The sequence below is a fragment of the Pituophis catenifer genome, unplaced genomic scaffold (genome assembly GCF_029215685.1).
Source record: "Pituophis catenifer annectens isolate HBS135680 unplaced genomic scaffold, rPitCat1.0.hap2 SCAF_9, whole genome shotgun sequence".
NCBI lineage: Eukaryota > Metazoa > Chordata > Lepidosauria > Squamata > Colubridae > Pituophis > Pituophis catenifer.
The window spans coordinates 11710702-11725825 of record NW_027256889.1 but is presented as its reverse complement, the minus strand read 5'-3'; positions in this window follow the sequence as shown (position 1 = coordinate 11725825).

The following is a 15124-nucleotide window of genomic DNA, read 5'->3' as shown; positions in this document are numbered from 1 at the left end:
CCATTAAAAAAAAATGGCATTAAAAAAACCGGCATCTATACTTCTTCTAAGTATGTGCATTTTTATAGGCAAATGTTGCAAGTGAGCCAAGAACCACTTCACAATATTCAGAGCAGCAAAACCTCAGTCTAAAGCCACAGGTTCATCTAGGAGGCATGCATTCAATCCATTCACTCTAGAAAATCAACCCCTTAAAAAAACACACATAAATATCCTGCTGAATGTTTTGGAAAACAGAAATGAGGTAGCCAATGATGTACAGGTAGTCCTCGATTTATGACCACCATCGAGCCCCAGATTGGTGTTGTTAAGTGAGACATTTGTGAAATGGGTTTTGCTCCATTTTTTTTTTTTTTGCCTTTTCTTGCCACAGTTGTTAGATGAATCACTGCAAGTGTTAAATTAGTAACACAGTTGTTAACTTCCCTGTTGACTTTGCTGGTCAGAAGACTGCAAAGGATGGGGAGGGGGGGTGGCTGATCACATAATCCCAGGATACTGCAACTGTCATAAATATGAGTCAGTCGACAAGCCTTTGAATTTTGATCACATCACCACGGAGATGCTAAAGTAGTCGTAAGTGTGGGAAAACTGTCGTAAGTCACTTTTTTCAGTGCTGTTGTAACTTCAAAGGGTCACTAAATCAACTGTTGTAAGTCAAAGACTGCCTGTATTATTCTTTAAGCAAATGCAGAGGTTGGAAGCAGTTGCAAAGGAGAATCAACCAGTGGCTACTTCACTCCCCCCCCCAAACACACACACTTTTTCACCCTCTAAGACAGTGTTTTTCACACCTGACAACTTTAAATTGGATGAACTTCAACTCCCAGAACTCCCCAGCTAGCATGGAGAATTCTGGGAGTTGAAGTACATACTGCTTAAAGTTGAAAAGTACTGCTTTAGAACACGGATGTCAAACTTGATCATGTCATGTGATGTATTGTGACATTATCGCAATGGTGGGCGTGGCCTACACATGACACATCTGGCCAGCAGGCTGCCAGTTTGACAGGCCTGCTTTAGAAGCTGAAAGTAAATGATAAAAATACCAGTCAAAGGGAAGAGCATGTTTCTTTCAGGAGTAGGAAGGCATAGAAAGGACTACAGATAGTCCTCAACTTCAGGCCATTCATTTAACGACAGTTCGAAGTTACAATGCAATAAAAAATGTTACTTGAAAATCCACAAGTGCAGTGTTAGAGATTTATGTTGGCTGAGGGGTCATATATGGAAGCCAAGTGGCCCTTTTATAGGAGAGAATTGTATAAGACAGAAAGAAGCGTACGGATAGTGCTCGACTTACAAACACAGTGGGGACTGGAAAATCCATCGTTAAGTGGGTCATCACGGGATCACAATTTGCAACCTTCCTGCAGGCTTCCCCAATGACTTTGTTTGTCAGAAGCTGGCTGGGAAGATCACAAATTGCAATCACATGACTATCACATCATCCTTATGGTCATGTGATCACAACTGGCTTGAAACAGTTGCAGCAACCTGCGATCATGTGATTGCAATCTGTGACCTTCCCAGCCAGCTTCTGATAAGCAAAGTCATTGGGGAAGCCTGCAGGAAGCCTTGCAAATTGTAATCACCTGATGACCCACTTAACAATGAATTTTCCAGTCCCCATTGTGTCTGTAAGTCAAGGACTATCCATACCAGTGGTGAAATCTAAATTCTTTTACTACCGGTTCTGTGGGCGTGGCTTGGTGGGCGTGGCAGGGGAAGGATATTGCAAAATCTCCATTCCCACCCCACTCTGGGGCCAGCCAGAGGTGGTATTTATCAGTTCTCCAAACTACTCAAAATTTCTGCTACCGGTTCTCTAGAACCTGTCAGAACCTGCTGGATTTCACCCCTGATCTGTACGCTTATTTCTGTCTTATAAAATTCTCCCCTGTGAAAGGGTTGCTTGGCTTCCATTTATGAGCCCTCAGCCAACATAAATCTCTAACACTGCACTTGTGAACTTTCCCCCAAAGAGACCCAGCTTTAAAACCCCATCTGATGATGAAATTCACCGAGCGACTTGGGAGTTAGTCACTCTTTCTCTGTCCCAATTTACCGTACCAGGTAGTTGTTATGGGGATAACATTTTGCACTGTGTGTGGATGAAACTGCCTGAGTTTTTATCGGTATCCCAGGAAAGAAGCTGTGAGTGTGTTTGTTCACGCACCGTAGAGAGTCTCTTGCAGCGATGAGCTTCCCATCTGAGGTGTTTTTTTAAAAAAATCATTTTTTAAAAGCTTTGAAATGGATATATGCTCCCTTCTTTTGCTCTCTTTATTCCCCAGCAAAGCTACTCTCAAGGGTGGCTCTTTTTTTCTCTCTTTTGCCTTCCTGCTCTCCTCCCTTATGCTAAAACGCCAATCAGGGAAGGCTGGGTTATCCAAGATTGGATATTGATTAATCAGGGGAAATGACTAAGCAAATATTAATTATAAAATGCAAGATTTCCATCAAGGAAAATGCAATTAACAGACATCTATAGGCATCAGTAATTATTCCCAAATATCTTAGAAAGATCAAAACAGGATTTATAAAGCAAAGAGGCAGAGTTGGTAAATTGCAGATTTGCAGAGCAACCTGCCATTCCCAAACGGTTTCTTTGCTGCTCTTTTGAAGAAAAAGCTTTCCACTTGTCTTTGTTTGATACAACCCACACAACCAAGCCATGTTAAAGCCTAGCACAGGGGTCAGCAACCTGCGGCTCTGGAGCCGCATGTGGCTCTTTCATCCCTCTGCTGTGGCTCCCTGTCGCCGGTCGGCTCCACATTGATAGGGCTTTCGGTTAGGACAGGTAGAGGAAAAAGGACGCCACACTAGGAGGAGACTCTATGGTGGGGGGAACCGGACTTCCGGTTGGCAGGGAAAAAAAGGATGCTGTGCTAGGAGGAGACTCTATGGTGCGTTGAACCAGACTTCCGGTTGGCAAAGGGAAAAGGACATCGTGCTAGGAGGAGACTCTATAGTGGGGGGGAATCAGACTTCCAATCGGCAGAGGAAAAATGGATGCCGCACTAGGAAGAGATTCTATGGTGAGGGAACTGGACTTCCGGCCGGCTCCAGAATTGAACGGGGGGGTTCTGGTTAGGATCTTTGTGGCTCTTTGAGTGTTTAAGGTTGCCAACCCCTGGCCTAGCAGATTCATTCACACCCAAGATTAAGATTCATTTTGGTTTGGTTGTTTGCCTACATCTGTGATGGCGAACCTATGGCATGCGTGCCACAGGTGGCATACGGAGCCATATCTGTGGGTACGCGAGCGTTGCCCTAGCTCAGCTCCAGCATGCATACGCACGCTGGCCAGCTAATTTTTGGGCCTTCTGGGCCACCGGATGTCGGGAAATAGGCTGTTTCCGGCCTCCAGAAGGCCTCCGGGGGGTTGGGGAAGGCTGTTTTTGCCCTCCCCAGACTCTTAGAAAGCCTCTGGAGCCTGGGGAGGATGAAAAACGGGCCTACTGGGCCCACCGTGCCATCACATGCCAAAAGTGGGGAGAGCACGGGGTGTGTGTCATGTGTGCATGCGTGGGGGGGCATTGAATTACGGGTGTGGGCATGCATGCACGTGATTCCCCGCGCTCCCCCTGCTTTTGGCATGCAACAGCAAAAAGGTTAGCCATCACTGGCCTACATGAATCTAATCCAATTATGTTTCTGTATAAACCAAGAATGGTAGTTAAAATCTATGTCTTCCAAACCAGTATACATCTATCTGCTCAAATCTACATTTCGCAGAATTGCATTCTGCAAATCTGCAGCATTCTGCTATTGGAAGAAATATCCATCTTGTTTGGTTCCAAGCCAGGAAAAAGACACTGGAAATATGGAGGCTGATTGGAAATATGGTTTAATGAAGAAGCAGAACCACATGGGTTTGCGGTCCTGGGCAACTGACCACATGGAGTTGAGGGGGAGGGGCTTTTATACCTTCTCTTGGGCTTTGCACTTGAACTTCCTGTTCCTGTGCAAGAACATGTGTTCTATTGGCTGCTGTAGGGGTCATAGCTGGCTCTGTAGGTTGTCGGAGCTAAGTTTGGTTGAAGCTAAAGGGTAATGCAATGTCCCCAGGAGTGCAATGTGGTGAGCTCTGCTGCTAGATGGTAGAGGGTTAATCCTATTATGTCCTGAGGGATCGTGTCTTAATTCCATCATGCTGGAGCTGAAGGTCTTTTGTTTTGTAAATAGGTTGGCCCAATCTTTCTCAATGGGCACCAAATATCTGCTGGAGGCTATTAAGAAAGACTTGGAGGCTGCTTTCTGTCTCCGAGACCATGTTTCTCTATTTTTCCTTTAGGGAAATATAATATTCTGCCTTTTTAATATTTCCTAAAATATTTCATTCTTCTCAGAGGGGGTGGCTTCCCACATTGCATTCTTACATTTATTTAGCATATAGCATATAATACATGGACTTGCAATATATATTACCATTTCACCTAGATTAAAAACACAATAAAAAATGAATGTTAGAAAGACCTACAGTATATTCAGATACCAATGTCTAGGCCAACTAACCACTGAAGTGCAGCATTGTTGCAATACACGGCAATACATTACAATACAATATAGGCTAAAAGCTGTTTAAGCAATGGGGAGTTAGTATGCTGCAGTACCTTTGTGTTAACATGTGTTCCACATAAGAGCATCGCATGACACTATATTCTGCTTTAATTGTTTCAGGATCCTTTTTGTGAACACATCAAGGACAGTATGTCAGGTTAATCTGGGTTTATAGTTAAGCCTGTTGGCCAAGCCTTGCTTCAAATTAAAAATTAAGAAAAGGGTGCACTGGAAAGAGTGCATTCATCTTCACAGAAACCTTATGGAGAGCTTCTTGACTGGGTGTGAGCATGGCTGTTTCCAGAGTTAGTCCGGCGCTCTGACCGGGAACAGAATAACAGAGTTGGAAGGAACTTTGGAAGTCTTTTAGTCCAACCTCTTGCTCAAGCAGGAAACCCTATAACATTTCAGGCAAAAATCTATGGTGATTCTCAGTCATCCAGGTCATAGCTGTCCCAAAGGTGGTTATTGGAGAGGCAACTGAGTTTTCTTGTTTTTCTTTGAAGACATTTTGCTTCTCATCCAACCTGAAGAAGCTTCTTGGATGAGAAGCAAAATGTCTTCAAAGAAAAACTAGAAAGTCCAGTTGCCTCTTGAAAAAGCATCTTTGGTATTTCAGACAAATGGTTGTCCAATCTCTTCTTAAAAAGTTCTAGTGTTGGAGCACCTACAACTTCTGGAGGCAAGTCGTTCCACTGATTAATTGTTCTAAGTGCCAGGGAATTTCTCCTTAGTTCTGGGTTGCTTCTCTCCTTGATTAGTTTCTATCCATTGCTTCTTGTTCTGCCTTCAGGTGCTTTGGGTAATAGGTTGACCCCCTCATCTTCGTGGCAGCCCCTAAGATATTGGAACGCTGCTCTCAAGTCACCCCTAGTCTTTCTTTTCATTATTTTGTTGCACAAAATTACACATTTTGTGCAATTTTGAAGACACCTGTAAGGCTAACCTCTTAACAGCTCTGGCCCCCGTGTATCATGCAGGTTTACCCACCTTAGGAATGCAAACTTTTATTCCATTCCAAGCGCCTCTAAGAAAGTGACTTAGCAATTATTAGTAAATTGTAATTCATTCAGATCTATTTCCAAGTGGATGCGTTTCCATCTGTTACCGTTGCAGTATCACTACTCACTTTTCTCCCCTGTTTCTGCCTCATATAACTTTATTAAAAAGAAAGAAAAAAGAAAACCGCATACATACACTCGCTTTCTGGCAGTCGTGAATATAATTTGGTGGAAGGGGAAAAAAATAACCCTTTACATATTGTAATGCTTTTGCATAAACAATTAACCATCCTGTGAACTCTCTAATCTCAATTACACTATAATACACCAGAGTTGAATAATGTAAGTACCCACTTCCATACAAAAAGCGTGGATATTTTTTCCCTGAAGTTCTCCAAAAGTTATAATTTTCAATGGGACTGAAGTGGAGGATTATTAAAATATTGTTTTCCTGGAGCAAAGAATAACTTGAAGCAATTTGGCTGGTTTAAAAAACTTTTTCCAGGCCTGATCTGTCAAGACAATGCTCTTTCAAAAGTTGAGGCCAGGACAAAAATACATTTCATTTGTTCTTAGTTGCAACTGAATATACTGGAGAGTGGAGAATACACTGAGCGGTGGCTCAGTGGCCAAGACGCTGAGCTTGTCAATCGAAAGGTTGGCAGTTCAGCGGTTCGAATCCCTAGTGCCGCGTAACGGGGTGAGCTCCCATTACTTGTCCCAGCTTCTGCCAACCTAGCAGTTCAAAAGCACATAAAAAATGCAAGTAGAAAAATAGGGACCACCTTTGGTGGGAAGCTAACAGCATTCCGTGTGCCTTTGGCATTTAGTCATGCCGGCCACACGAGCATGAAGACGTCTTCGGACAGCGCTGGTTCTTCGGCTTTGAAACAGAGATAAGCACCACCCCCTAGAGTCAGGAATGACTAGCCATGAACTCCTAAAGAGCCTTAGGCAAACCACTCTCTTTCGGGATCAGCTAGGGAGGAAAAGGAATGTCACTCCGTTTGCACGTAAGAAGAACTTTATGTAGCTCACACTAATTCCAAATCCATCTAGAATCCCTTCCGTGTGGCTGCTTGGAAGATTCCATCACATTCCTTTTTCACGATGGTTTTGCCCTTATGGGACCGGCATGGTAGAAATGTTGACTCATATAATGCTCTATTGCTTATTTTATAGGAATTGCTAAACTCTGCTGATTTATGGCATCCTCCCGGGAATGCCAATAGGGAGCCCGACTAGTATCTGTATTATCTATTAGCTGATCTCTTTGCCGATATTACCTGTAGAGCTGCTAAATTTTGTGCCTTGGTATGTGTCATTCATTGTTCTTTGGGCTGCGAAATTTCTCTCCTGAGCTTTATTATATACTCTTGTATTGTACTTTCGCTCCATTTTAGTTGTTCCCTGTAATAAAAAAATTATCTAACTAGAATACAATTATGCTTTAGCTGTAACACTTTGCTGAATTTTGCAACAGAGTTCTTCACCAAAAGAAACAAACATTGGGGGAAAAAAAATGTGTGCAACAGGAGAAGGTGGTGGAAATGTTTACGGCAGTGTTACATTTAGAAAATGTAGGCAGATCTAAGGTGGTGCTGCAAAAAAAAATCACACAAATTACTGCACCCAGGAGAGCATGTAAATGTTCATGCATAAAACAAAAGGTTCCGAAGCCGGATTTAAGATGGGGAAAATAACATCGACATGACAGGCTTGTATATATTTAGCCTGGTGCAATTGGAAGACCACTAACAGCCCAGCCCACCTCACAGGGTTGTTGTTGAAGGGAAAATAGGAGAAGGAAAGAATATTATGTATGTTCATCACCCTGAAGTACAGATAGTCCTTAACTTACGATCACAATTGAACCCAACATTTCTGTTGCTGAGTGAGATATTTGTTAAGGGTGTTTTGCCCCATTTTACGACCTTCCTTGCCAGAGTTGTTGAGTGAATCGTTGCTAAATTGCTAAGTTAGTCATAGGGCTGTTAAGTGAACCCAGCTTCCTCGTTGACTTTGCTTGTCAAAAGGTTTCCAAAAGGTGACACTGCCACCGTCATAAATAGTAAGTCCGTTGCCAAGCATCCGAATTTTGACCCCGTGACCATTAGGGATGCTGCAATGGCTGTAAGTGTGAAAAATGGCCGTAAGTCCCTTTTTTCAATGTCGTTGTAATTTCGGTCATTAAAAGTTGGCTTGAAACGCAACATTAAGAAAACTAAGATTGTGGCATCCAGCCGTCTCAATTCCTGGCAAATAGATGGGGAAGAAATGGAGGGAGTGACAGATTTTATTTTCTTGGGCTCCAAGATCACCACAGATGGGAACTGAAGCCAAGAAGTTAGAAGACGCTTGCTCCTGGGGAGGAAAGCTATGGCAAATCTAGACAGCATACTAAAAAGTAGAGACATCACCCTGCTAACAAAAGTGCGTATAGTCAAGGCTATGGTTTTCCCAGTTGCAATGTTCGGCTGTGAAAGTTGGACCATAAGGAAGGCTGAGCGCCAAAGAATTGAGGCCTTTCAACTATGGTGCTGGAGAAGACTCCTGCGAGTCCCTTGGACTGCAAGGCGATCAAACCAGTCAGTCCTAAAGGAGATCAACCCTGACTGCCCTTTAGAAGGCCAGATCCTGAAGATGAAACTCAAAAACTTTGGCTACCTAATGAGAAGGAAGGACTCACTGGAGATGAGCCTAATGCTGGGAAAGATTGAGGGCAAAAGAAGAGGAGGACAGCAGAGAATGAGGTGGCTGGATGGAGTCACTGAAGCAGTCGGCGTGAGCTTAAATGGACTCCAGAGGATGACAGAGGACAGGAAGGCCTGGAGGAACATTATCCATGGGGTCATGATGGGTCGGCACGACTTTGCAACTAACAACAAAGTCAAGGACTACTTGTATTTATGTTTCCAAGTAGGCATCCAATGGTTTTTTTTTTTCTGCCTATAGTCCCTGTTTTTCATGCTACAAAAAGAGAAGGAGGAAGCAAGAGATCCGTCCTACTCTTGCCTATATTTGTCTGTCTGTCTGTCTGTCTGTCGTCTGGCCATCTGTGTAGTCTGGGTTTTCTCTCCTAATGGAGGGAGAGGTTGCACTGTATAGATCTATCTGTATGGGGCTCCTCTCCCACCCTCCGAATGTTCTGTGGGCTGTACTCTGTGGGCTTCATTAACATGCAAATTAGCAACGAGCTGACTGGCTCATTTAGCTGCGACTGTCTTTCAGACAGTCACGCAACAATGGAAATGCTAATCGGGTTGTAGAAATGGATGGGGTTTCATTCTCTTTGAAGAGAAGTGCAGACGAGGCAAGGAAGGCCTGAAGCACTGAAATCTCACTTCAGCTGCGGGGCTGGAAGGTAAGAACTTCTCCCCTTGCTACTCAGCTGTTCCCGGATGAGTCTCTGTGGTCAGGGGTGGGCTTCAAAAATTTTGGCAAGGGGTTCTCTGCCCGGTTGCTGGGTGGGCGTGGCCATGGTGGGCATGACCTAGTCGGCCTCCTGCACCATGGTGGAGGGGGCCATCATTCATTATTAGACTTTACACAAGCATTTTTTTCCCCAATGTTCTATTCTTCCCACAAGACTCAGGAGCCTGAGTGGCGTAGGAGGCTAATGCCTCCTACTAAGGCAGCATTTAACATCCAGCTGCCTGCAATTACTGTGAGTTCAATTCTCACCAGGCTCAAGGTCGACTCAGCCTTCTATCCTTTCTAAGGTGGGTAAAATGAGGACCCGGTTTGTGGGGGCAATAAGCTGACTTTGTATAAAATATACAAAAGTATGAAGGCTATTGCTTAACGCATTGTAAGCCGCCCTGAGTCTCCGGAGAAGGGCGGCATATAAAAATAAATAAATAAATAAATAAATAAATAAATAAATAAATAAATAAACAAACAAACAAACAAACAAACAAACAAACAAACAAACAAACAATAACTCTCTGGGTCAGAATGGGACAACTGGCCATAGTCGCATCACCCTGGCTGCTTCATCTTGGTCCCCCTGCCCCAGTCAACCCACCATGGTTGCCTTTCCCCATTGCACCGCCGTAGCTGCCCATCCAGAGGTGGGATTCAGCAGATTCTGACCAGTTCTGGAGAACCGGTAGCGGAAATTTTGAGTAGTTCAGTCAGAGAAGCGGTAAATACCACCTCTGACTGGCCCCGCCCCCATCTATTCTCTGCCTCCCAAGTCCCAGCTGATCGGGAGGAAATGGAGATTTTGCAGTAGCCTTCCCCTGGAGTGGGGTGGGAATGGAGATTTTACAATATCCTTCCCCTGCCACGTCCACCAAGCCACGCCACGCCTCACCCACCAAGCCATGCCCACAGAACCGGTAGTATAAAAATTTGAATCCCACCACTGTGCCCATCCCTGGTCACACCACCAAGGTTTCTATGCTGGCTCAGGAATTCTGGGAGTTGAAGTCCTCAGGACATAAAGTTCTCCATAGTTGCCTACTTCTGTCTTAGGAGTTGGCATTATTTGCTTTCTTTTTTCCTATTAACTAGTAAAGTTCCAGCTAACATCTCTCTGGAGTCAAGCTCAGTTCCTCGTAGTGCAGGGGTGTCAAACTCAAGGCCCGGGGGCCAGATTCGGCCCATGGGGTGCTTAGATCTGGCCCCTGGGGCTGCCCTGGAAACAGTGAAGAACCAGCCTGTGGTGCCTCTGCCAGTGAAAACGGCAGGCCCTCCCAAGCTCTGTTTTCACTGGCAGAGGGTTGCAGGAGGCCGTCACAGCCTAAAATAGAGCTTGGGAGCCCGTTTTCACTGGCAGAGTACTCGGGCCACCACAGGTGCCCCCCAGTGGTAGATTTCAAATTTTTTTACTACCGGTTCTGTAGGTGTGGCTTGGTGGGCGTGTCAGGGGAAGGATACTGTAAAATCTCCATTCTATCCCCAATCCAGGGGAAAGTTACTGCAAAATCCCCATTTCTTTTCTTTTTTTTTTTAATTTGATTTATATGCTGCCCTTCTCCGGAGACTCAGGGCGGCTTACAGTGCGTTAAGCAATAGCCTTCATACTTTTGTATATTTATACAAAGTCAGCTTATTGCCCCCACAAACTGGGTCCTCAATTTACCTACCTTAGAAAGGATGGAAGGCTGAGTCAACCTTGAGCCTTGGCGAGATTCGATCTTACTTTAATTGCAGACAGCTGGTGTTAAATTACAGTGCTTCTGTCTGTTGAGCTAAACCAGGCATTTCCTCCTGATCAGCTGGGACCTGGGAGGCAGAGAATAGATGGGGGTGGGGCCAGTCAGAATTTTTACTACCGGTTCTCCAAACTACTCAAAATTTCCGCTACCAGAACTGGTCAGAATCTGCTGAAACCCACCTCTGGTGCCCCCCCCCCCACAACACGACTGACGTCGAGCTGGCCACATTAACCCTGGGCACGCCCACCCCGGCCCCCTCAGGTCAAACACAACCCTGATGCGGCCCTTAATGAAATCGAGTTTGACACCCCTGTTCTAGTGCCTCCATGGACATAACCACATTGCTTTCTTGCCATCAGTAAGGAATGGTTTTGCAAATATTTGCTATGGGAATTATTGTTTTCTAACTTCCCAGTCTAGTCTACAATCCTGGCATTTCCCTGGGACTCTCCTACTGTTGTGACCCAGGCCCAAGTAGGTAGTATTAGATGCAAACAGTTCCAAAACAAACAGACTTTATTAGAACAGCTGAGAATTAACTCATTCTCAGCATAGTCCAAACTACATTAAAACAAATTCTTCATAACACAAATTCTTCAATCTAATGACCAACCTTGGTATATTTAGGCAAACTGCCAAGGGCTTTTCTTGGCAAAAGTTCAGAAGCAGAAGATGCCAACAAGAGATAAGTGCAACAAGACAAGAACAAGTCTATCAGCGTTGTTTTCCGACAAAGAGCCCAAGAGCCGTTGCTGGTCTTTTAAGCCTTATGGGAGGGACCAATCATCTCTTGGCCCTACTCCTGAGTCGTCCACTTTGCTGTAGCTGCTCTTGCCTTCTGGCAGCTCTTCTCATGCATGCACTAGAAACAGGTTCCTCCTGTTCCTCTGCCTCTCTATTGTCAGCCTCTGGATGCTCCGGAGTCCACACATCACTCCCCAATGGCCCTGGCCCCATCTCTGCCTCCGACGCAGAGCCCCCATCCTGGCCTTCCCCAGCCTCCAGGACTGGCTCCTGTTCTTCCTCAGCCTCATTGCTGTCCGACTCTGCTGCCAGCTCCGCAGGCTGCTGGCGGACCACAACACTTACTGAAGTACTAACCAGGTCCAACAAGTAAAAGGTGCTGGCTAGATGGTGCCAGCAATTGTGTCCACTCATTGCCTCATGCCGCCACAATCCTATATCACCGGCTTTGGCATACATTGACATTCAAAGCATGTGCCTAGGACCAGGCTGCCTCCTGGCAATAGAACATAAGATCAGACTGAGAACTAAGTCTCAGTACTACCACTTAATAGTTCCTTTATCTTTGCCCATATTATTTGTAAGAACAAGATAGATAGCAAATTACAGCTGGGGAAGTAGAACTACCGTCATTCGGTGCTAACCCATTTGGTTTTAAAATTGCAGCCTTCAAACTAAGTGGAAATTGGAATCATTCTTTTAAAAATATCAATTCTGCAACCCATTAGAGCTGAAAAACGCAGAGAATTGGGAAAGAGGAAGTTTTAGTTTGATTTTTGTTTTGATTTTTTTTAAAAGCAACTCTCTCCTTCCCAAATAAAAAAAAAAACCCAGCCCATGCATCTGATTTCTGTTTCATGCAGTAGCATTATAATCTAGTTTTATTTTAACCTTTTATTGTATTGACTTTCTTTACCGCTGGATATCTTTCGTGGTACTGTATGTAAGCGAGTACCTATTGGTGCACTACTATAATTTTTTTTAAATAAACGTTTTTAATAGATTCTTCTGTATGCCAGCATAACACACTTTCTCTCTTTAGAGAACTAAATGTTCTTTAGCACATATTTATTCGTTTGTTCTCTCCAAGAAACACCAGCTAATATCCATGGATCTCTACCCTGATATTACTTTATAAATGTTCAACAATTCTTTTATATGTGAACAAGACTATTACAGCTTTTTCAACAAGCTTTAGTTAAAGCAGGGGTCAGCACAATTTGTGAAATTGCTCACACATTATACTCAGCCCAAAAGTGGCTTACTTATTTTCATCTTGAGTAAACCCTGACACTTTAATTCAGAAGCCATGGATGATGGGTTAGTATATTACATAATAAACTCATCTAAATTGGGTTTGCTCAGTAAACCAAAGCTAAGCAAACTATAGCTGGTGTAGTGTTTGACCCAGCCTAAATCAGATTGGGCCATCTAGCTTTATTATGATCTGCTAAACCATAATGTTGCCTGCAGTGTGTATTCAACTGTCACTCTTTCAGGCTTCAAACACGAATCTTTCCCAGCTATGCCAGATAACTAACTCAGGACCTTTTGCTTGCGAAGGAAAAACTCTGTATCAGTGCTCATATCTGGACATCCAACCAACCTACTATCTTTAGATTAAATTAACAGAGTTGGAAGGGACCTTGTAGGTTATCTACTTCAACCCCCGCACCCCACCCAAGCAGGAGACCCTACACCATTTCTGACAAATGGCACTCCAATCTCTTCTTGAAAGCTTCTGGGAATGAAGCTCCCACAACCTCTGAAGGCAAGCTGTTCCAATGGTTGATTGTTCTCACTGTCAGAAAATGTCTCCTTATTTCTAGATTAAATCTCTCCTTGATCAGTTTCCATCCATTATTCCTTGTCTGGCCTTTGGGTGCCTTGGAAAATAGGTTGACCCCCTCCTCTCTGTGGCAGCCCCTCAAATATTGGAACACTGTTATCATGTCTCCCCTGGTCCTTCTCTTCACTAGACTTGCCATACCCAGTTCCTGTAACCATTCTTCATATGTTTTAGTCTCCAGTCCCCTCATCAACCTGGTTGCTCTTCTCTGCACTTTTTCTAGAGTCTCAACATCTTTTTTATAGTGTGGTGACCAAAACTGGATGCAGTATTCTAGGTGTGGTCTTACTAAGGCTTTATAGAGTGGTATTAGTACCTCATTTGATCTTGATTGTATCTCTCTGTTAATGCAATTTAGGATTGTGCTGACTTTTTTGGCTGTTGCTGCACACTGCTGGCTCATATTTAACTGGTTGTCCACTAAGACTCCAAGATCCCTCTCACAGATACTGCTATTAAACCTGGTTTCACTCAATCTATATGTGTACTTTTGGTTTTTCTTGCCCAAGTGTAAGACTTTACTTTTCTCTACATACAAACATACTATGTTTGCATTACAATAGTGTAGGATAGTAGGATACATTTCATCAGCTGAACTGAGTGATTTCATGCACACTTGTTAAATCTGGTTACTTTAAGCCCTGGTAGTGCATGGCGATCTGTTTTTATTTTGTGAGTTCCTATGTGAACCCAGCCTTAGTTAATCTATACTTAAATCATAGAAACACAGAGCCCGAAGGGACTTCAGAGGTCTTCTAGTCCAACCACTTACTCAAGGCAGGAGACCTTATATCAATCCAGTTACATGGTTGTTCAGTCTATTTTTGAAAACCTCCAGTGATAGAGCATCCTAGGAAGCAAGCTATTCCATTGATTAATTGCTCTGTCAGAAAATTTCTCTTTATTTCTAGGTTGGATCTCTCTTTAACCAGCTTCCACCTATTACTTCTTTTCCTGCCCTCTGGTGCCTTGGAGAATAAGTCAATCCCTTCTTCTTTGTGACAGCCTCTCAAGTATAGGAAGACAGCTGTCATATCCCTAATCCTTTTCTTTGATAGTCTAGATATACCTAGTACCCTCAACTATTTGTCATATGATTTAGCCTCCAGACCCTTTATCATCTTTGTTGCTCTTCTCTGCACACTTTCCAGGATCTCAACATCTTTTTTGTATTGTGGTGACCAGAACTGGACACAGTATTCCAAGTATGGTCTCATCAGCACGGTGTACTATCATTCTTGTATTTATACAGTCATAGGACGTATGACTGCATGACTGTAACTTTGTTGCTTGTATCCTTATGATTTATATTGATTGTTTCCTAGTATGATTTGATTGCTTATTTGTATCCTATGTCTATCATTAAGTGTTGTACCTTAGGATTCTTGGCAAATGTATCTTGTCTTTTTATGTACACTGAGAGCATATGCAACAAAGACAAATTCCTTGTGTGTCCAATCACACTTGGCCAATAAAGAATTCTATTCTGTTCTGCTCTGCTCTGCTCTGCTCTGCTCTGCTCTGCTCTGCTCTGCTCTGCTCTACTCTACTCTACTCTACTCTACTCTACTCTACTCTACTCTACTCCTATTCCTATTCCTATTCCTATTCCTATTCCTATTCCTATTCCTATGCTACGCTACGCTACGCTACGCTACTCTACTCTATTCCTATTTGATTCGATTCGATTCGATTCGACTGATGCTATCCCTATGTTGAAACTGTCTAGGACTATACTGGCTTTTTGCACATATTGTGTGAAGCCCTAAAAACATGTTAATCTAATAACTAAGTTAAGC